General features: G+C 36.3%; 1 long non-coding RNA gene across 1 annotated transcript in view; it reads left to right on the forward strand.

Annotated features, from left to right (window-relative positions):
• The window catches only part of LOC120409666, a 33946-nt gene extending 23711 nt beyond the window's left edge, over positions 1–10235 (forward strand). Inside the window, exon 3 of the long non-coding RNA XR_005601411.1 lies at positions 9858–10235. This is a non-coding gene — a long non-coding RNA (uncharacterized LOC120409666). The remainder of the gene's footprint in view (positions 1–9857) is intronic.
• Positions 10236–17640: the final 7405 nt, after the last annotated feature.

Genomic DNA, 17640 nt, shown 5'->3' on the forward strand with positions numbered 1-17640 from the left:
ATCACAATGTTTACTATTTTTTTCTCTTGCATGTCGGAATATCAGTTTAAAGTATAGCACAGTTCAGCATGAATAAAACTATTTTAAAGTGATGGAAAACGGGGCAGTTGTTGAATGTAGTACTAGCAGGACTGAACTAAAAAGCAGTAATAATATTTCACGTTAAGTTTTAAATACTTTGCCCTCTTCCTCATCCTGTTTTAATATTTAATAATATGTAATTGAAGGAAAATTATCATATGGCACAAAAGCTGTCCTGAATAGTGTTTAAACAGAACATGTTGTCTTCTCTCCTGCCCTGCATGTTGGTGTAGGCATAAACTTTTCAACACAATTGAACTATAAATACTGATTTTTATTCATTTTCGTTTCAGAAGACAGATGACACTGTGACTTCTGCTGGGTGTAGCTCACTAGAGTTTATTGAAATCCACCACTCTCCATACTGTAGCAGTGAAGTTCTTTTTTACAAAACAAGAATAATTTCTGCATTCTCTGTTTTAATGTGTAGTGTCACTGCAAGCACCTGCAGAGATTCTAAGGTTGATGACTGACTTTTAGGAGAAATTCAGTTTGTCACATCTACCTCTGAGTTGCATGTCTGATTCAAGTCAACATGAATTGGCAAATAACAGCATGATTTTTGTTTTGTGATTTTTGGGTTCTGTCTGCTTGTGATTTTTTTTAATGGACCTCTCGTGTTCTTACATCTTCTCTGAAATTTCAAGTGGAGAAAATCCAGTAGCTAAATAACCTTTTTCTAACTCATCCCATAGACCGAAGACATGGTTTGTATTTGTGATTGTATGCTCAGAAGAAATAGTTGGAAGTGAGCTATAATGGAAAAAAATTAGGAGATGAGTAAATGCAAAAGTGAAGGGAAGATAGAAATAGAAGTAGCCTGTCTAGATGCAGCTTATTCAGACTCTCAAATGCTTACCAGGAAACCCCAAATGTCAGTTTTGATCTGAAAGTTCAGAGGAGTAGGACTTGTGGGTAAAATCTGTGGAGTGATCCCACTTTCAGTATCTTCAGAGGAGGTGGCAGGCAGATGGGTGGTGGGGCATTGAAGGAGAAATGACATGGTGGCAGGATTTGAAAGGTGTGGAGGACATAATAATCACCTTTGGGGTTTGTGGAGGATGTGTTATTTTCCCAGTGAGTTTCTGACAGTGTAGCACAGTGAAGAGATTTAGGATGTGGCACAGGTTGAACCGAAACTCACATAGCTGCGTCTGGGCCTGAGCTTACATGTTTATTCTATATGTCTTAACATTTAACACTGGCATAGCAGGTCCAAAATAGATCACCAATAGGAAAAATACATCTTGTTTTTTCCGCCCTTATGCTGATCACTGTGGTGTTTTCAAGACTCTGATTTTTTAATGGGGAAAAGAGATATAAGTTATAAAATAGGTGTCCCTGAGCCAAGGTTTCACACTCTACATTTTACATCCCAAACTTTTAAGGTAAAGTCTTGCTGTAGTGGGGTAAATCTAAGTTTGCTCCCTTTAGAAGAGAGATACCTGTCTCTTCCGGTGAGCTGGAGTCAAAGGAAGGCTGGAGATGCTGAGCAGGGCAGGGTGATAAATCTGGAGAGTGGGAATTGCTGCTTCTCCTGCCAGGACAGGGCCATTGTAAGGGACTCTCATCCTCTGAGGAGATGCTCCTGTATTAAAAGCTACATGAGGCGAAGAGAAACTAAATCTTTAGTGGCTTCCTCTTTGCAATGTCTCTTGACTAGGTAAGGCAACAAAGCTTTGATGGGTATTGCTGGAAGTGGAAAAATACCAGAACTCTTCTATGACTTGGTAATCTGCTTGTTCCTAAATATAGTTTTCTGCCTTCATGGACTATGTTCAGAGCAGTACTGTAAAACTGAGCTAGTTTTAATCTCCCTCAGCACCCTGTCAAAGATGATTCAAGAGATTGTGTGTCATATACTGGATAGCTTTCCTCAAAAGTGATGCTTCTTTCCAGTGCTAGTGGTCAGTTACTTTATGAATTGAGCTTCTGAAATCAATCACAAAAAACAGAGTAAGCTTCAACGGGCTCTTTCAAACAGCTCTTTTAAGGCATATGTTCCAGGTGTCCATAGGGATAGATTATTTTAACCTCTTATCACAATAAAACGCTTATATTCAGTTAAAACCATCTAATTAGATTCCTACTCATAGTCTCTTTTTCTCCATAAAAAGGTGATAGTATGTCTTGATATTTATTTTATTACAGTCTGGCCTGCTTCATAGAATTGAACTTGACTTCATTAGAGAGTGCTTAACTTGGGTAGAAGCAAAGCTTAGTTTCTTACTTGTATTAATATGGTAGTAATAATTCACTGAACGTGCCTAATCCTGTGAGGATGAGAGCAAGGTGCAACACGAACTACCTTGTTTCAGTTTAAGATTAAATGTATGTAGCTTTTACACAAAGGTTGTTCCTGTGAATATGTCTAATAGGAAGGCCTGGAGGAAGTTTGAAAAGATAAATTTGCATGTAGTGGAATATTCAAAGACCACTCCACTGTGGTATATAGGCAAGGGCAGATCGTATGGATCAGCTCATGCTGCCCTTGGCTTCAGTTTTCATAAGTGTGTATTTGTTGTAGCCTGAAAGTCAGTGGAAAGTGAGGGAGCTATGTAGCACCCTGCCTGAGCTGGGCAGCCAGCAGTGCTCCCTGGGACCACAGCTATCTTTTGTCTCATTCAAAGCTGCCTTTTGTCTCATTCACATTCCTCATGACTTTAAAATGACTAAGAGTATATTCCACCAACTTGCAACTAGTGTGTCACTCCATAGAGTTTGATTATATTTGGGCTGTACTTGTGAGGTAGCTCTTGGGGAAAAATCTTAGATGCCAAGACTTCCTTGGATTTCTTCCATGTGGAATCACAACTGTGACTTAAATCAGTGTTGTATAAGATTTGTTCTGTGATAGATTAATTTCTTAATTGTTACAGTTGCATAAAACAGCTTTTTTTTTCCCCTCAGTCTGTCCAACTTCCTCATGGCAGACAGGAATTCTGAGCATTTGAAAATCCTGATATAATATCCTTTTTAAAAGGATTGAAGTATCACGTTGAAACTACTATGTAGTTTCTTTACCAGGCTATCAAGCATAAGACTGATGTGTTGCATTATGTTTCCTTCCCTAGAAGTGCATCAGGTAACATGGTTATATGCAAGATATATCAAGCCCTAAGTAACAAAAAGGAACTGAATTATGTAGCTAGCTTTGGTATTTATTCCTTGCTTGGTCAAGATGGGAGGATGGTGAAATTGGGTGAAATGCAAGGTATGTATTGAGCCATGTGCAGTACATTAACATAAAACATTTTGGTTTTGTTATCATTAGATGCCTGTTGGATGGTCAGAAGGTTGACTTAGATTCTCATGGTTAGTAGTCAATAAACTTGTCGATAATCTCACTGAATAGATTAAAATAATGCAGCATTTTGTGGAAAAGGACTGTGTACCTCTGTAATGGTAGGCAATATCTAAAAGAAAAAGTAAATAATTTGAGATTTTTAATGGAAATTATGGTATTGTGTAATTTCTTTGTTACTATTTTAAAAAATATTTTAAATGTGTATGAAGTCTGTCTTCACTAATGATTCCTCATAAAAGAAAAGTAAAATAAAGATACAGCCTGCTCTAGGGTATTTGAAAATTGCCTCAAGTTTTCTAAGTAGCTCAAGGCATTTTGAAATGATAGGTTTAGGGCTGTTGCAGTTTCTGTTACAAATTCATGTCACATTTTGTATTACATTTGCTAAAATAGAATTTACTTTTCCTCCTTTTATATATTCTGTGTGAATAGGAGATACCCATCATTTAAGAGATAATAAATGATAATCTGTGAGTAAAATTTATCTTCTGTTACCTCTTAGCTATTTGTGATAATGTTACTTGTGTCATGCTTTGGGGATTGTAGATTACTAGGATGACAAAAGCAAATAGAAATTATAATAATTCATGCAAAATAAAATTTAAAAATAGATAAAATCCAAGAAATCTGTCCTGCCATTGAAGCAGATTATTTCATATGGTGTTCAATTTCATCACAAATCTATTGAAGTCATTTTACAGGCATATCTAAGTGAAAGTTGGTTAATAAATTTTGTTGTCTTCTTTGACTAGATCCAACTTCAAATAATACGGTGAGGATTTTCCCACAGTGATTTTGGGAGCTATTCACATCACTTGCATTTTGTATTTAGTTTAGCTACTATGTTCGAAGCCAAGAACCTAACTTGTAATGGAGACACTTTTGGCTTGCATGCTAAAGCAGATTTACTTATGTTATATATGTTAGCTAGGCAGTGTGAATAGCCTTCACGAGCCAAACTGTATATCCGATGTTGGGGTGGCTCAGCCTACTCTTGAGCTGAGACCATCAAATGCCAGTAAAACCAGGGCCATCCACTGGGTGGATTTCCTCGCCCAGGACAGTGGGTCGGAAGGCGAACCAGAGGAGATCACTGAGGTCTAGGTCACCTCCCCCTGGGTGGCTCCCAATCCCAAGTTACCTCCCCCTGTTCCAGAACCATCTCCCTTTCCTCAGTTGTTCATTGGTTCCCTGTTGTGACTCCCACCTCCCTCTTTTCCCCATTGGTTCTGGAAAATTGTATCCTCCCCTATGCTCGTACACCATTGGTTGCTTTCCTTTTCCACGCCTTGCTCCACCCCCCCCATAAAAGGTTGTGTACTGGCCTCTTCAGGGCTCTTTCTGGTTCCTGGACCCTTTGGCAAATTAACCTGTTGGAACGCACACCAGACGCCCCTCTCGCCTACTTTGTTTCCAGACTAACGCAGGCCTAATCCATCGGCCGCCCAACGTGTTTCCTCTGAGGAGGAGCCAGCGCACGCACCCATCTCATGCCAATTCCACTGAGCCGTCCAGCGAGGACGCTGTGGAGGCCAACGCTGCGTCCCCTCTGCCTGAGGGCACACCGGGGCTCGTGATTACAAGCCCACGATTGCGTTGGGGTGGCTCAGCCTACTCGTGGGCTGAGACCATCAATCCATGGTTGTTCTGTCAGCTCCAGAGCACTCAGCAGGGTTACAGGGGTACAGCAGAGATCAGAATTTGTTTAGTATGCTCTATTAGCATTCTATTAGCATTCTTTCATTGAGAATAGTAGTCTATTATATTATCCACTCCTTTCATGAAATCACAAGGATGTGTGTAATGAAAATGATAATTATGGCATTTTTCTAATGCATGGTGAATTGTTTATAAAGTCCTTTGTGTACCCAACAAAAAACTCTCTCACTGGGAGAATTGGTTTGGGTGAGTATGTTAATTCTGAGGCCAGAGTAAGACTGCATGCTCATACTAATCAGGTAATTTTTAAAAGGAATTCCAGTAAAGTAAGTAATCTAGGCTGAAGATGTGAGCAATACCAGATACCCACTATAATTGGAGAAAATTGCTAAGGATGAAATTATGTAGGGTAAAATGGGGCAATAAGCTTTACTAAGCCTTCCCTAGGGAGAGGAAAAGAAGACCTTTGGCCTAAATTTACATTCTGAGAAAGAGAAAATCCATTTAAATTTCTTCCCATTAAATCTAACGTTACGTTTCCAACACCTGGTTGAAGCTCTGCTCTTGGAATTAGCAATTTGTTATGAAACTGTAAACACTGCAGAAGCACTGGATACGGTAGCATTCTCTCACCCAAAATTAAAAGTACTCATCTGAGTATCAGGCTTCTTTTTTACTAATACTTGAACTAAGTGGGTTTAAATGTAAACATCTAGGTTTTATGTTTTACTAGTGTTCCACATGTCTTTTCCTTTATATAGAATTTCTTGTAGAAGATCCTAACATAAGAATGTTAAAAAAAATGTGACTGTTCTGTACATAAGAAGAATGTGAAAATGAAAGGTGGGTGTTAAAACTATGCATGCAGAAGCCTGATTCGAATGCATGTTGTGTGAGAGATTTGTGCAGTGGCTTCCCTGCTTTCTGAGAGGTAATTACCCTGGCAGTTTGTTGTTAGAACACTTAGAATAAAAAGTCATCATTGAGGAACTTTAAAAAAAAAGTTTTGTTGAAGGAGAAATTCTTCAGGAATAATTCCTGTGTCAACAAGTCCTATTTGGTATCAGATTTTTCTCTGCGCACAATGGTTGTGGAATGAAAGCCTCCGTGGGTTTCAGGGATCTTGGCCAATGGTTCCATACAAGAGAACTGAACGGTGTTGCAAGTAGTTTCACAGTGTGTCTTTGTTGTAGATAACAGTAAAACAAGGCCATATTATTGCCTGAAATGGCTGATAGATGTTGAAAGATTCATCAAACTCAGGTCTTAATTCAGATGTGGTTTTGAAGAAATGGAATTTATAGTTCCTGTTTAAGCTCATTAAGTTCTTTTTATGGCTAATAGTGTGTTTTGTTCCAGGTGATGTTTTGTGACAGCCAAAACCATTTTTAAGTTAAGTTTGTTTTGTAGATTTGTTCAAAGTATAAAGGGCATCCTCTTTCAGCTTGGTACACTTGTAGATGTTAGGAAACTGAAGAGTTAGAGCTAGAGGAACATTCATCCTTGCTTTCAAATTTACCAATGATTCAAACATTTTCTTTAGTGATAAGCCTTCTGCCTTTGTCAAGAGGACTTGTATGCATAGTTCTGATTGCAAAGACTAGGGGAAAAATATTTTCTGCCTTCGTGGAAGCATTCTGCAGCATAAGATACTACAGTTTAAGAGGTTAGCTAATTGCAGCTGGATAGTCATTCTTGCTTTTTTCTCTAGTGAATATTCAGTATTGTCTTACAAAACTGGCCAGATCTCCTTGAGCAAGGTCTTATGTGAATGACTCTGGACTTTGATCTCCACTGCTCCAGGGGAATACAACTCTTACCGTAGCTCATAAACACAACCTGGTCTTTTGTGCAGTTGATGCTGAAGGTTAATGCCAAGATCTTAATGGATTAGAAGCTTCCAGGGAGCCATTAATGTTTTCTGACAGGAATTTCTTTTGCAGAAGATGCCCCTACTTTAGGAGATAGGTAGGTGCTTCAGCACATCTAGAGCTTCCATGTTGCCCTTTATTTTACTGTGCACTGTCTTTGCAGTAATTAATAAAAAGCTATATGGACTTCTGTGAGATGGCTTTCCTCAAAAGGAAATAGCAGAGAGTGAAATAATATCTTGTCCATAGGATGCTCAAAATTGTGTTTCCATTCCAGGATAGTGATAGTCTTGGAACGGAAGATGAATTAAAATATTTGGCATGTTCTACATGATACAGAAGGAAATGCTCATGCAAATGCCGTGAAGTGGTATCAATTATTAAAACTAAGGTATAGCATGAACTGGTCATGCATAAAACTTACTTTAGGCCTTATTATTTGAAGCAGGTAAATGTTTTCATTATTTCCAGCAGTGTTGTTCATAATTAATTGATCATTTTTTTTAACTCTTGCATTTAATCAAGCTGTTCTTTACTGAGACAGTGGTCAAACACTGGAACAGCCTTTGTAGAGAGACCTGACAGTGTTTATGAAGCATGTGAACAATGCCCTTAATAACATACTTTAACTTGATCAGCCTTGAAGTGGTCTGGCAGTTGGACCAGATTATCATTGCAGGTCTCTTCCAGATGAAGTAGTGTATTCTATTCAAACATGAGCTGTGAGTTGGTTTTGCACTGAAAGTGTAAATTATACCTTCATACTGATATATCTGCCAGACTCCAGAGGGTCTGGAAGTATGCATTCCTTCTGAGGTGTAACTGAATGCTGTCTGCCTGATAGCATTGGGAGAAGGTGGCCCCTTGGAATGGTGTAACTTTCCTTAGAAAGTGGGCAAACAAAAGATTTTGATTTCAAGTAAAACAGAGAGCAAAGATGTTTGAAGAGGATAAAAACAGGGCCCTGAAAAACAAAATACCCTTTGGAGACACTTTGGTCAGTCTTATGTAGCATTGTGGGATGCTTATTTCCAGATAGAGGCTGAACACTTGGCCTATTTAAATAAGCAAAGAAAAGGTAAAAATTGCATATGAGTGATACATTCAGTTGTTTCTTTGTGTGTACACATCTATATTTACCAGCATTAGTTCCTCTGAGTCTGTAATCACATTTTTGTCTGAAATTCCTTACATTTGGGACGTTAGATGGAGAAGTAGTTTGGAAGTCCAGGTCCTTCTGGTTTTTCAAAGTTCCTGTGCTCAGTGTTTTCGGCCTGTCCAGAACAATTGCCAATGTGTGGCTGGATTTCTCTTCAGCAAAACAGAAATGACTGTTCATCTCTAGGAATGCTGCAATGAGATGAATGTGTCAGGCATACGACTTGTTGCACTCTGTGGTGGGTGTATGTTGTGTGTCCTAATCGTGCTTCAGAAGGGCTTTTCTTATGAACCCTGGATAACATGCAATCTAATTCTGCTGAAGAGTTATTTTGGTTTTTCTTTTTCTCAGTAGTAGTCTATCGTAGTGACATAAAGCAGGATTTTGTCATCATCGACACTTTTTCTAGCTTCATTCAGCTCCAGAAATGAGAAAAGGCCATTTTAGACCTTAAAAAAAGAAATGTCCTTGCAATGTCTTTCTAATTTTGCTTTTGTCAGTGAAAACATGCACTGCTCTGTTACAATATTGCCTGAGCATTTGAACAGATTATAGGGTGCTGTCACATTTTCTAGTAACTTCAACATTTTTTTTTCTTTTAATAGAAGAATAGAACCAAATGACCCTTGACCCACAATTTTTGTCACTGTTTTATTTTGCACATCCCACACTAATCAGCTTCCAGGGGTACACCAAATTCTTGTGGGCTTTTGCTGAGCTACACTGTCATATTTTACTTACTTTTGTATAAGAGAATATAACACAATATGAAGTTTTGTGACTTTTCAAAATAGAACTTCTGCAAGCTCAGCTAGCATCTGGACTTACATTCACTTAGATACAAAAATATACACCAAAAACATGGAGAATAATTTGATCATTTGATAGAATTAAAAATCTTTAGACTCAAATGCTTGTCTATCAATGGGATAGTAGATTGATTTTTTTTCCCCCCCCCTAGTCTTTTAAATTTAATTCTATTTTTATAATTGAAGAAATAGTGGATTTATTTTGTATGCTGTTTCCCTTGAGTCTGGCTGAATGAGAGTCTTTAAACTGTTTAAAATGTTTTCATTATAGTGGTCTGTGCTACTGTCTCCAGTGTTGCTAAGGATTAAGTGCAGCTGCACTTGAAAAAAAAGTAATATGTTTCCAGCATAATGAAGCACAAACAAAGAATGTTTAAGTGGAGATTAATTTAAAGTTCTTTGATGCCAATAGATTCTTTTTTCAGCAATAATCAATAAATAAATAGTCAACAAACAAGGCATAGCCATATGCAGATCTTCAAATGAAAAAAAAAAATCACAACATGCAGCAAAAACGATGAAAGGATATGGGAAAAACATAATCGGTTTGTGGTAAAGCAATGTATATGGCTTTGACCACTTACTTAAAAGTTGGGATATTTTTAGAAATTATTTTTGCATAGTAAAGGCTTTGGGTTTTTTTATTATTTTGTTCATGGGAAGGAGGTGAGTTGGGGAAAAAGAATAGAGAATTGTTTCTATTTTTAGTGTATATGTCCATCAGTTAAAAGCATGAAAAATTCTGCAGTGTCTGTAATTTCAAAGTAACATGTGCATTTTCTTTCCTTCAAGAAAACGTAGGAATTTGATGTATATGAAGAGAGCTTTTCTGCCCAGCACCACTGTAGACTGGATTTTAGAACTTGATATTTTAGACAAAAATGCATTTAATTGGAACTGCTCATGAGAATACTTACAGATCATAAATTTCTCTCTCTTCGAGTTATTTGGTTCTTTTTTTATCTTTTCAGTGCTACATCCCTGCCTACTATCTACTGCTGCAGACCAAAGTGTTCCTCCAGCTCCTGCCAGATTTCTGGACATTTAGAGCTCTTGGCCGTTCCTATGTTGCTGAAATGTCTTTGTGTAACTTGTATATCTTTACCATTTCCAGTCATAGCCCTTGGTCTTTTGCAGATTATTTTTTTTCTTCTTAATGTGGAATTTACATGGGAAGGATGTTTAAATGAACTTATTTAACCTTGACATTTCCGTGCCTGTTGAGGTCTGCCCATTTTTCCTTCTGTCTTCATCTCTATTTATACCTTCTCTCACATATTTTTTTTTAGCCTTGTGTTATTCCCTTTTCTTGTAAATTTACTTTGTTATTTCAATTTTAACATTTTAAAATTTTTCCTCTGGATGTAAGTATTGTGTACTACTTCTGTAGAAAAGAATAAACCATATAATGATCTTGCATATCTGAAATCAGTCTTTGTCAGTAACAGCAGACAGCTTAAAAATGGGATTTAAACATTTTTTATTCATCAGTGGTTTTAGGCTTAAATTTCCTTTGTATCTGAATGTTCAGATTCATTTGTATTCATGGTTATCAAGTTTAGCTAGCTAGTGTAAGAACATTTTTGTCAGTTTACAAGGATATATGTGACTTATCTTTACCAATCTTAAGTTCCATTTCTCTTCAAGTCTCTAGACATCATGATCTTTATCGTAAATTCTTTCATTCTTATTTTAGCAGAGTTAGCATGTAAAAAAAAGTTGCTGCAGGCTCATCCTGAAACAGCAATGACATTGGTTTCCCAGAACCACTGTGCGAAGCCATAGGGATCTGCCTGTAGGGAACCATGTATCTCTCTGCCTTAATCCTTTATTAAGATCAAATGGGGCAAGGATTTCACTCAGTATTAATATTCTTACTTTTTGAACAAGAAACACTCCATTGTATCACTATAATAATTTTACAGAGGGTTCCTGACTGATTGCAACCCAGAGGCCATCTCATGCTATGCAATGATTATATACTTTCTTTAAATCTGCTGTGTACTCTGATCTTATTTCTTTCATCTCTTTCATTTTCAACCATGTGATTTGAAATATTTGAAACACCTGGGCCTGTCTTCACTTATTTCCTCCCTTATTTAAAAATAATTAGGTGAGAAAGACATTAATGTTGTTAATAGCCTGGGAGTTAAAAAGAATGCTGCTCTGGAATGGAAGTTGTTCTTTCCCTTAGCTTTTTACATCAAAAACATTGTTTAGGTAAGTCAGATATTGCTTAGACAGTAATGTTTACAAATTACCAAAAAAAAAAAAAAAACCTCTTCAGTTTCTCTTCAGTTTTCAACTTTGTAGTTTAGAGTTAAGAAAAGAGCAAGAACTGTAACAGCAAAACATATCAGCTCGAAGACAATAAAAAAGAAACCTCGAGCAGGTGAAAAAAGGACTGATGTAGGCTCTCTTCCTTGTATTTTGCTTTTTGCCCAAATGTTGTAGGCTTACACTTACCAAGTTAGTCCCAGCACAAAAAGTCTTGTTTGCCTTTCTACAGTAGAGCAGATTCCAGAGAGGCACCTCTGGGTGGAACCTCCACACCAGCTCGCTATTGGTGAGCACTGGTGTTGCTTCCTTGAGTCTTGCTTCGTCTGATAGAACAACATATGGGGACCATCACTAGAATAGATCCTTGGGTACAAGAATGCTTATTTACAAACCTATATAATATATATAATAATGTGATAAAAATAAGAGAACTACAAGTTCTTTAACATTAACAGTAGACATTAGCTTTTGAGTTTGGTCAGTGTGAGCTGAAATTTTCTGAGAGCCATGCTTTCTCTGTTCCTATATATAAAGGAAATAGCTAGAAGAGGCTGTTTGGGAACTTTGTTTTGTCTAACCAATGATAGCATGGTTTGATTGTAGCTTTCTTTTTGGATTATTCTTATTCCAGAGATTATACCGTTAGTATCATATGGTAATATTCTTCCTCATCTTCCCCAAGTTTCTTAAAAGTATTTTTAATGGCTTTCTTGGTTAGATTACATTTTTGGATTTAGGTTTAAAGTGCTGTCCCCATACCTGCAGCCTTCTTAAGTCAGAATGCCTTTGCAAATTCTGTGTGTAAATATTGTTAATTCTTTCAAAATTGATAATGTATCTTAGTATCTTTCATAAGGAGGGATCTGTTTTTGTTGCCTGCAGTGTTGGTGTGCATCACTGAGTTAGCATAAGCACCACTTAGAGCTGGAGGAGACAGAGAGGCACTTCAAGGTGTCTTTCATTTATTCTAGATGTCTGCCTCCAGGGTGACTGACCTCATCCACAAGCTGCATTGCCTAGGAGGCAGTCTTAAATATCTACCTTATGTCTATTTTTAAATAGATTTTTTGTATGATAAAAGGTTGATCTGAAGACAGGAGTGTTCAGAGAGTGCAGCCTTCACTTGACAGTTTTAAAATTTAGGGCAGCCCATTGCATGAGTGCTTGGTTTAGATTAGGTTCAACATTATCCCAGGAAATAGGGAGATATATAGCAAAGAATACAAAGTACTTTCTAAGATGCTGGAATATAAATGTCCTGACAAGAATGTGTGGGTGAGAAAGATTAGTGCTGACGGGAGGTGAGTCTTTTCACAGAAGCTTAACATTTAAACCTGATCTGCCAGAGAACCAGTCATGGATATGAAATCCAAATGTCATTTCTGTGCTTGTGTGGATTTGTTTCCTTATATTGTGGATATCCAAAGCTGTAAAATCTGTAATCAAATTTACTATAGCAGTAAAGTTTGGGGTTTTTTTTTTCTTTTTTTTTTTGGTGTCAAAGTAAGGAAGTCTTTGTAGTGACTACTGAATTGTGGGTATCAAAATCAGAAATCAAATTAATGCAGGTGGAATGTACTTTCTGGAATCAGTCCTGGATCTTTTCACTGGTCTTATTTGGATTTGCATGGTTAAGGCAAAATATATATCAGTTGGTCTGGTCCATAAACTTATACAAGCCTGGGTATCTGGCATTTTTTGGATATTTTGGTTTTCTTTTTGATCACAATATACCAATATAGACCAATGTTTTCTTTACTATCAGTGTGATTGTAGAAAGCAGTGAGTACTACTCATTTCTTCTGGGTGATTTACAGTACTTACTTTGTCAAGAATGGCATAAGTTGAAAACCTTTAGGCAATTCAGTGAGAATTCTCTAATTCTTTATCTCCCTGGAACTGCAGTACAACTTTCTAGAGTCCAGACATTCCCAGCCACCACTGACACCTAATACAATACAAAAGCTAAAGCTGAGGCCAACAGGTTGACCAAATTATAATGCTACCCACAGTGTCTTGCTTGTTAGTAATTCCCAAATCTGAATATCTATGCATAGTTTGTTTTAGGTAATAAGAATATTAATCTATAAATGAACCTCTGAGTTGCAAATATAATGTGCTGAATAAATATCAATTATTATTCATTAAAATGCAAATGAAGATAGGCACTTCAGAGACAGTTTAGGTAGTCAGATGAAATGAAATAAAAGTCAGGACATCAGTAATTAGACACTTACCAGAGGTATATAATATTTTACCATGATTACTGAACCCAGACAATATAATATTTTCCTTCAGCTTTATGTTGCAGCCAACATTGTGTACCAATATTGTACATTGTTGCCAACATCTGCAACCACTTTTGTCTCCAATGACTATTTAAAATATTCAGGTATTGTAGCTCATACTTAAATTTTACTAGATATATTCTAAAGATAACTCTTTCTGTGGCAGTAAATTTTAGCTGTATGACTTCCACTCACTTTAATGAATTCTGCAGTTAATTCCCTGTGTGCCATGTAAAAAAACCCTAATCTCAGTTTACAGAACAGAGAATGGGAATATTTATTTTAGCACTTAATGAGCATATGTTTTCTAGGTTTACACAGGTTTTATACTTTCATGTCAGTACTCAGGAAAACCATTAAGCCCTCTATGCACAGATGTCAATCAAATAAGTTAAGAAAAATGACAATGAAATTTTATGAATTTTTCTTCTCATTAGAGTAAGCACTCGTAAGGGTGTTGCTCAATTAAAGATGATTTGCAGACACAGTTTTGTATTTAAAGTGCTATCTCGAATTGTGAACAACAAAGTTTGGGACTTTTGTGACATGGACACAACTGTAATGTGTTGTTATTAACTTTTAAACACCCTTTGAGGTTATAAATTTGCAGCAGTCTACCAATGGCTGTATGATAACAGAGATTGCACTTGGTCTGATAACAGCGCTGTTATGGCTTCATTAACCCATATCTGTGTGTATGTATACTCCTGCATAATTAATGCTAAGTATAGCCACATGCTAGCATTTAACCCTTCATTGTCTCATGAGTTAGATCAAGTAACATGAAAATAATTGTATGGAATGCTAATAAGTGATCTGTTGAATCCCTTGAATCTAGATGGAAATAGAATCCAAATATAAATTGAATATTAGTACCCTATCTACTAATAATCATATCCTAGAGCAAATTTTTTTAGAAACCATTGAGAACATGAGCTTTTATATTTCAAAGGTAATTTATTAATTTTTTTAGTGATTTCAAGTGACTGATTTTCGTGGTTTATTGAAGAGCTTGTTGTGGTCTTTTCTTTTTATGGAATAGTATTGTTAAATTTGATCAAATAAGATCCTCTTTTAGGTATTATAAAATAAAGTCTAATAAGAATTAATTGGCTTTTAGTAATTTCTGTTTGCAATATGATAGCACCAAAATGGCAGATTATTTTAATGTCATTAGAATTAATTAACATATATTTGGCAAGTATAAATTATGATCCAAGCCCTTAGTGAATTTCAAATTATATTCAAATAGCAGTGCTCTGAGTGTATTTTGCAGAGGGCAGTATCCAAGATTTTTTCAGTTTGTGTCAATCCCTGAAGCATAATGTGAAAGAATCATTAGGTAAAATCCCATGGGAATTTTTTTGCTGTTTCCTGAAGCCGGGCATTCAGTGGCATCAAAACCAGATACAAAGTAGACAAGATAGGGATCTGGAATTGTAATGATGTGAGGAAATAAAAATATATGTGAATTAAGTATTTCATAGCATTATTCTGATTAAGTACAGGAAAGGAAGAGGAAAAGGAGAGTTGCAATAAAATGCTCTGTGTAAACACAGCAGGAGTTGGATGATTGCCCTTTTCCTTTATGTATGTTGACCCTTACAGTAACTGGGATGGTGGTGTTTGTAAATTTTCATACTGTTGTGACTCACTGTTTGCATCTCTGCCGGCTATAAATGCCTTGAAATAATAAAAAAGATGGCAGATCTCCTTTTCTCATGGGGAAATATTTTGCTCATTTTCTTTAAATGAGGCAGAGGGTGTGTTACAGTGTATTGTAAATGATAGAAATTAAATTCTCTGCCTAGTGGGAGGAGTGAAATAATCCAACTCTGAAGGCTAGAAATAAAAATCCCCTCCCCATGTGAACAATACAGATCATGGACAAAACCTCATTTCTTCCATTGAGTTTACTTCCAGTAGTTGCTTCAGGACCTTGAAATACTTGTAACATATCTTTCACCTTATATTACCTTTTTACTCATTCATCTAACACCTTCATCCATCTGCCATGCTGTTATTATCTCTCTCTGTTCAGATGAGCTGGTCTCTCTACAAAATAGAATATTTCATAATGGATTTTTTAAAAATTGTGTTATTTTTCATTTTTGATGTCATTTAAAGATGCTTAGGTATGGCAACCAGTAATGTCCCTATTAGGCCTGCTTGGGCCTAAGGAGTCACAGACTATGTTAATAAATCTAAAGAAAACCTTCCAGTGCCAAAGTCTTTATAGCTGTGGTGGGAATTCTGTGATTTAAATCTATTTATTTAATGTAAGTCTCACTGTAAAATTGCTGTTTCTGAGCTTATTATTATTCTGTTCTGATATATATGTGTCTGTGTTATGATATAAAGTACATTTGCAGATGGGAATATTAAATACAGATAGTATATACACACAGTAAATGTCAGAAAAGACACGAAAGAGAAAAGAGCCAAAGGGGATTTGGACTGCTTACGTGTCTGAGACACAATTTCAAGACAGATCTACATGTGAAAAATTAAGACATGAAGATCCGCTTTTGTCCTTCAGTTTGGGTTTAGTTACATAAATTTTTCTTCTGATGAGCCAGTCGGGTCTACTGCATATAACTTAGAGATGAGGTTCCCAAAGGCTTGGAAACTTCTCACATAGTACTCCCAAGTGTAATGATAAAATCACCAACTCTGTTACACCCAGAAGAGTAAAAGGAGAAAAGGAGCTGTTGAAAATTCTCTGTGTGTGGACAGGCCCACTCTGGACATATTTTACCTTAGAGAATTAGGATTTCTGTTAAGAGGGGTTAGTTAAAATGAATTGTATGAGCTGTATGTATTCATACAGTTCAACTCTATGGAAGGTGAAAACACTAGATGTAATCTAAGACTATTTAATGGATCTACATAAGACAGACAGAATGCAACAGTGTGCCATTGATAATATTGCTGGTATAACAGTTGTTACTGAACAAGGTGTTTTGAAAATAAATATTTTCATAACTGCAGTGTACATGAGTGGAAGAAAAATTGTATGGAAAAGAACTACCTAGCAGTGACCATTTCTTTTGGGAATCAGCAGATATGAATCAAACAAACATGGAAAAACTGTGTTCTGATTGAAAATGAGGTTTATCAAATGATTGAAAAAAAAAGAAAAAGCAAACCAGAATGAGTAAAAGTAGTGGTGAAAATAGTTTCACGATCTATCAGGTGTCAGCAAAATAGTGTAAGGAATTATTTTGTAGTTTATAGGTAATTTCACATAAAATGATCACAAAGTTAGTGAGCACAACTAAAACAAAACTTCTACTTGTGAAAAGCTGTACCTTTTGCCAAGGAATGTGAAAAAATGTATCCTCTTGTGAACAGGAGATCATCACATCAAGACTACTTTAAAAAAGTTTTTGGAAGGTCCTTGTTTCCTGAGTTTATATATTTTAGTAATTGGAACTATCACAGTATTCAGAAAATTGTCTCTTTTTAAAGTCTTAAAGCATTCATATTAACCAATAAACTTCAGTGTATTAGAATAGTAAACTGGGATATTCTAGCATTTTAATTTTAATAGTCATATATCTGCTTGCAAGTCAAGAGGATTCTTATTCCTATTTATAAGTTTTGGAGGCTGTTTTAGTGTCATGGTGTTTCATTGTGCGATCTCTTGCAGATTCTTACCATAAATGAAGGGCAAATGATGGCTCTTCACTGGATATGCATTTCTTCTAAAGACTGTTAGTGGCGCCACTCTAGTGGAAGGCTCAGAACTAGTTTTGTTTTTTTAAAAAGTTAAACTCAATTCTGTGGCCGCAGGAGGGAGAAATCTACATCAACTGTCTGTTGCATTAAGTCATTGGAGCTGCATTTAAGTCACAAGGAACAAGGAATTGAGCCACAGGAACATGTGTCCTTCTGCTTTTGCAAGTGATATATCTCATTTTTAAATACTGCTGTCATGTGAGACTTAATAGACCTAATTGGCCTTAGGGACAATCTCTGAAGAATTTCAACTTTGAACTTAGGATGGGAAAAGAATCTGAACTTTGTCTTGTTGAATTATTTCCCATGTATCAAATAGAAAAAAACACAGAGTTACAGTTACTGAATGTGAATTGTATCTTATTTCTCAAATGTAAATCCATTTATTTTGAAATGTCAAGAATAGACAAACCACCCTCTAGCAGAAACTATTTTGTGTGGTATG

Source organism: Corvus cornix, chromosome 2 (genome assembly GCF_000738735.6).
Source record: "Corvus cornix cornix isolate S_Up_H32 chromosome 2, ASM73873v5, whole genome shotgun sequence".
Taxonomy (NCBI): Eukaryota; Metazoa; Chordata; class Aves; order Passeriformes; family Corvidae; genus Corvus; species Corvus cornix.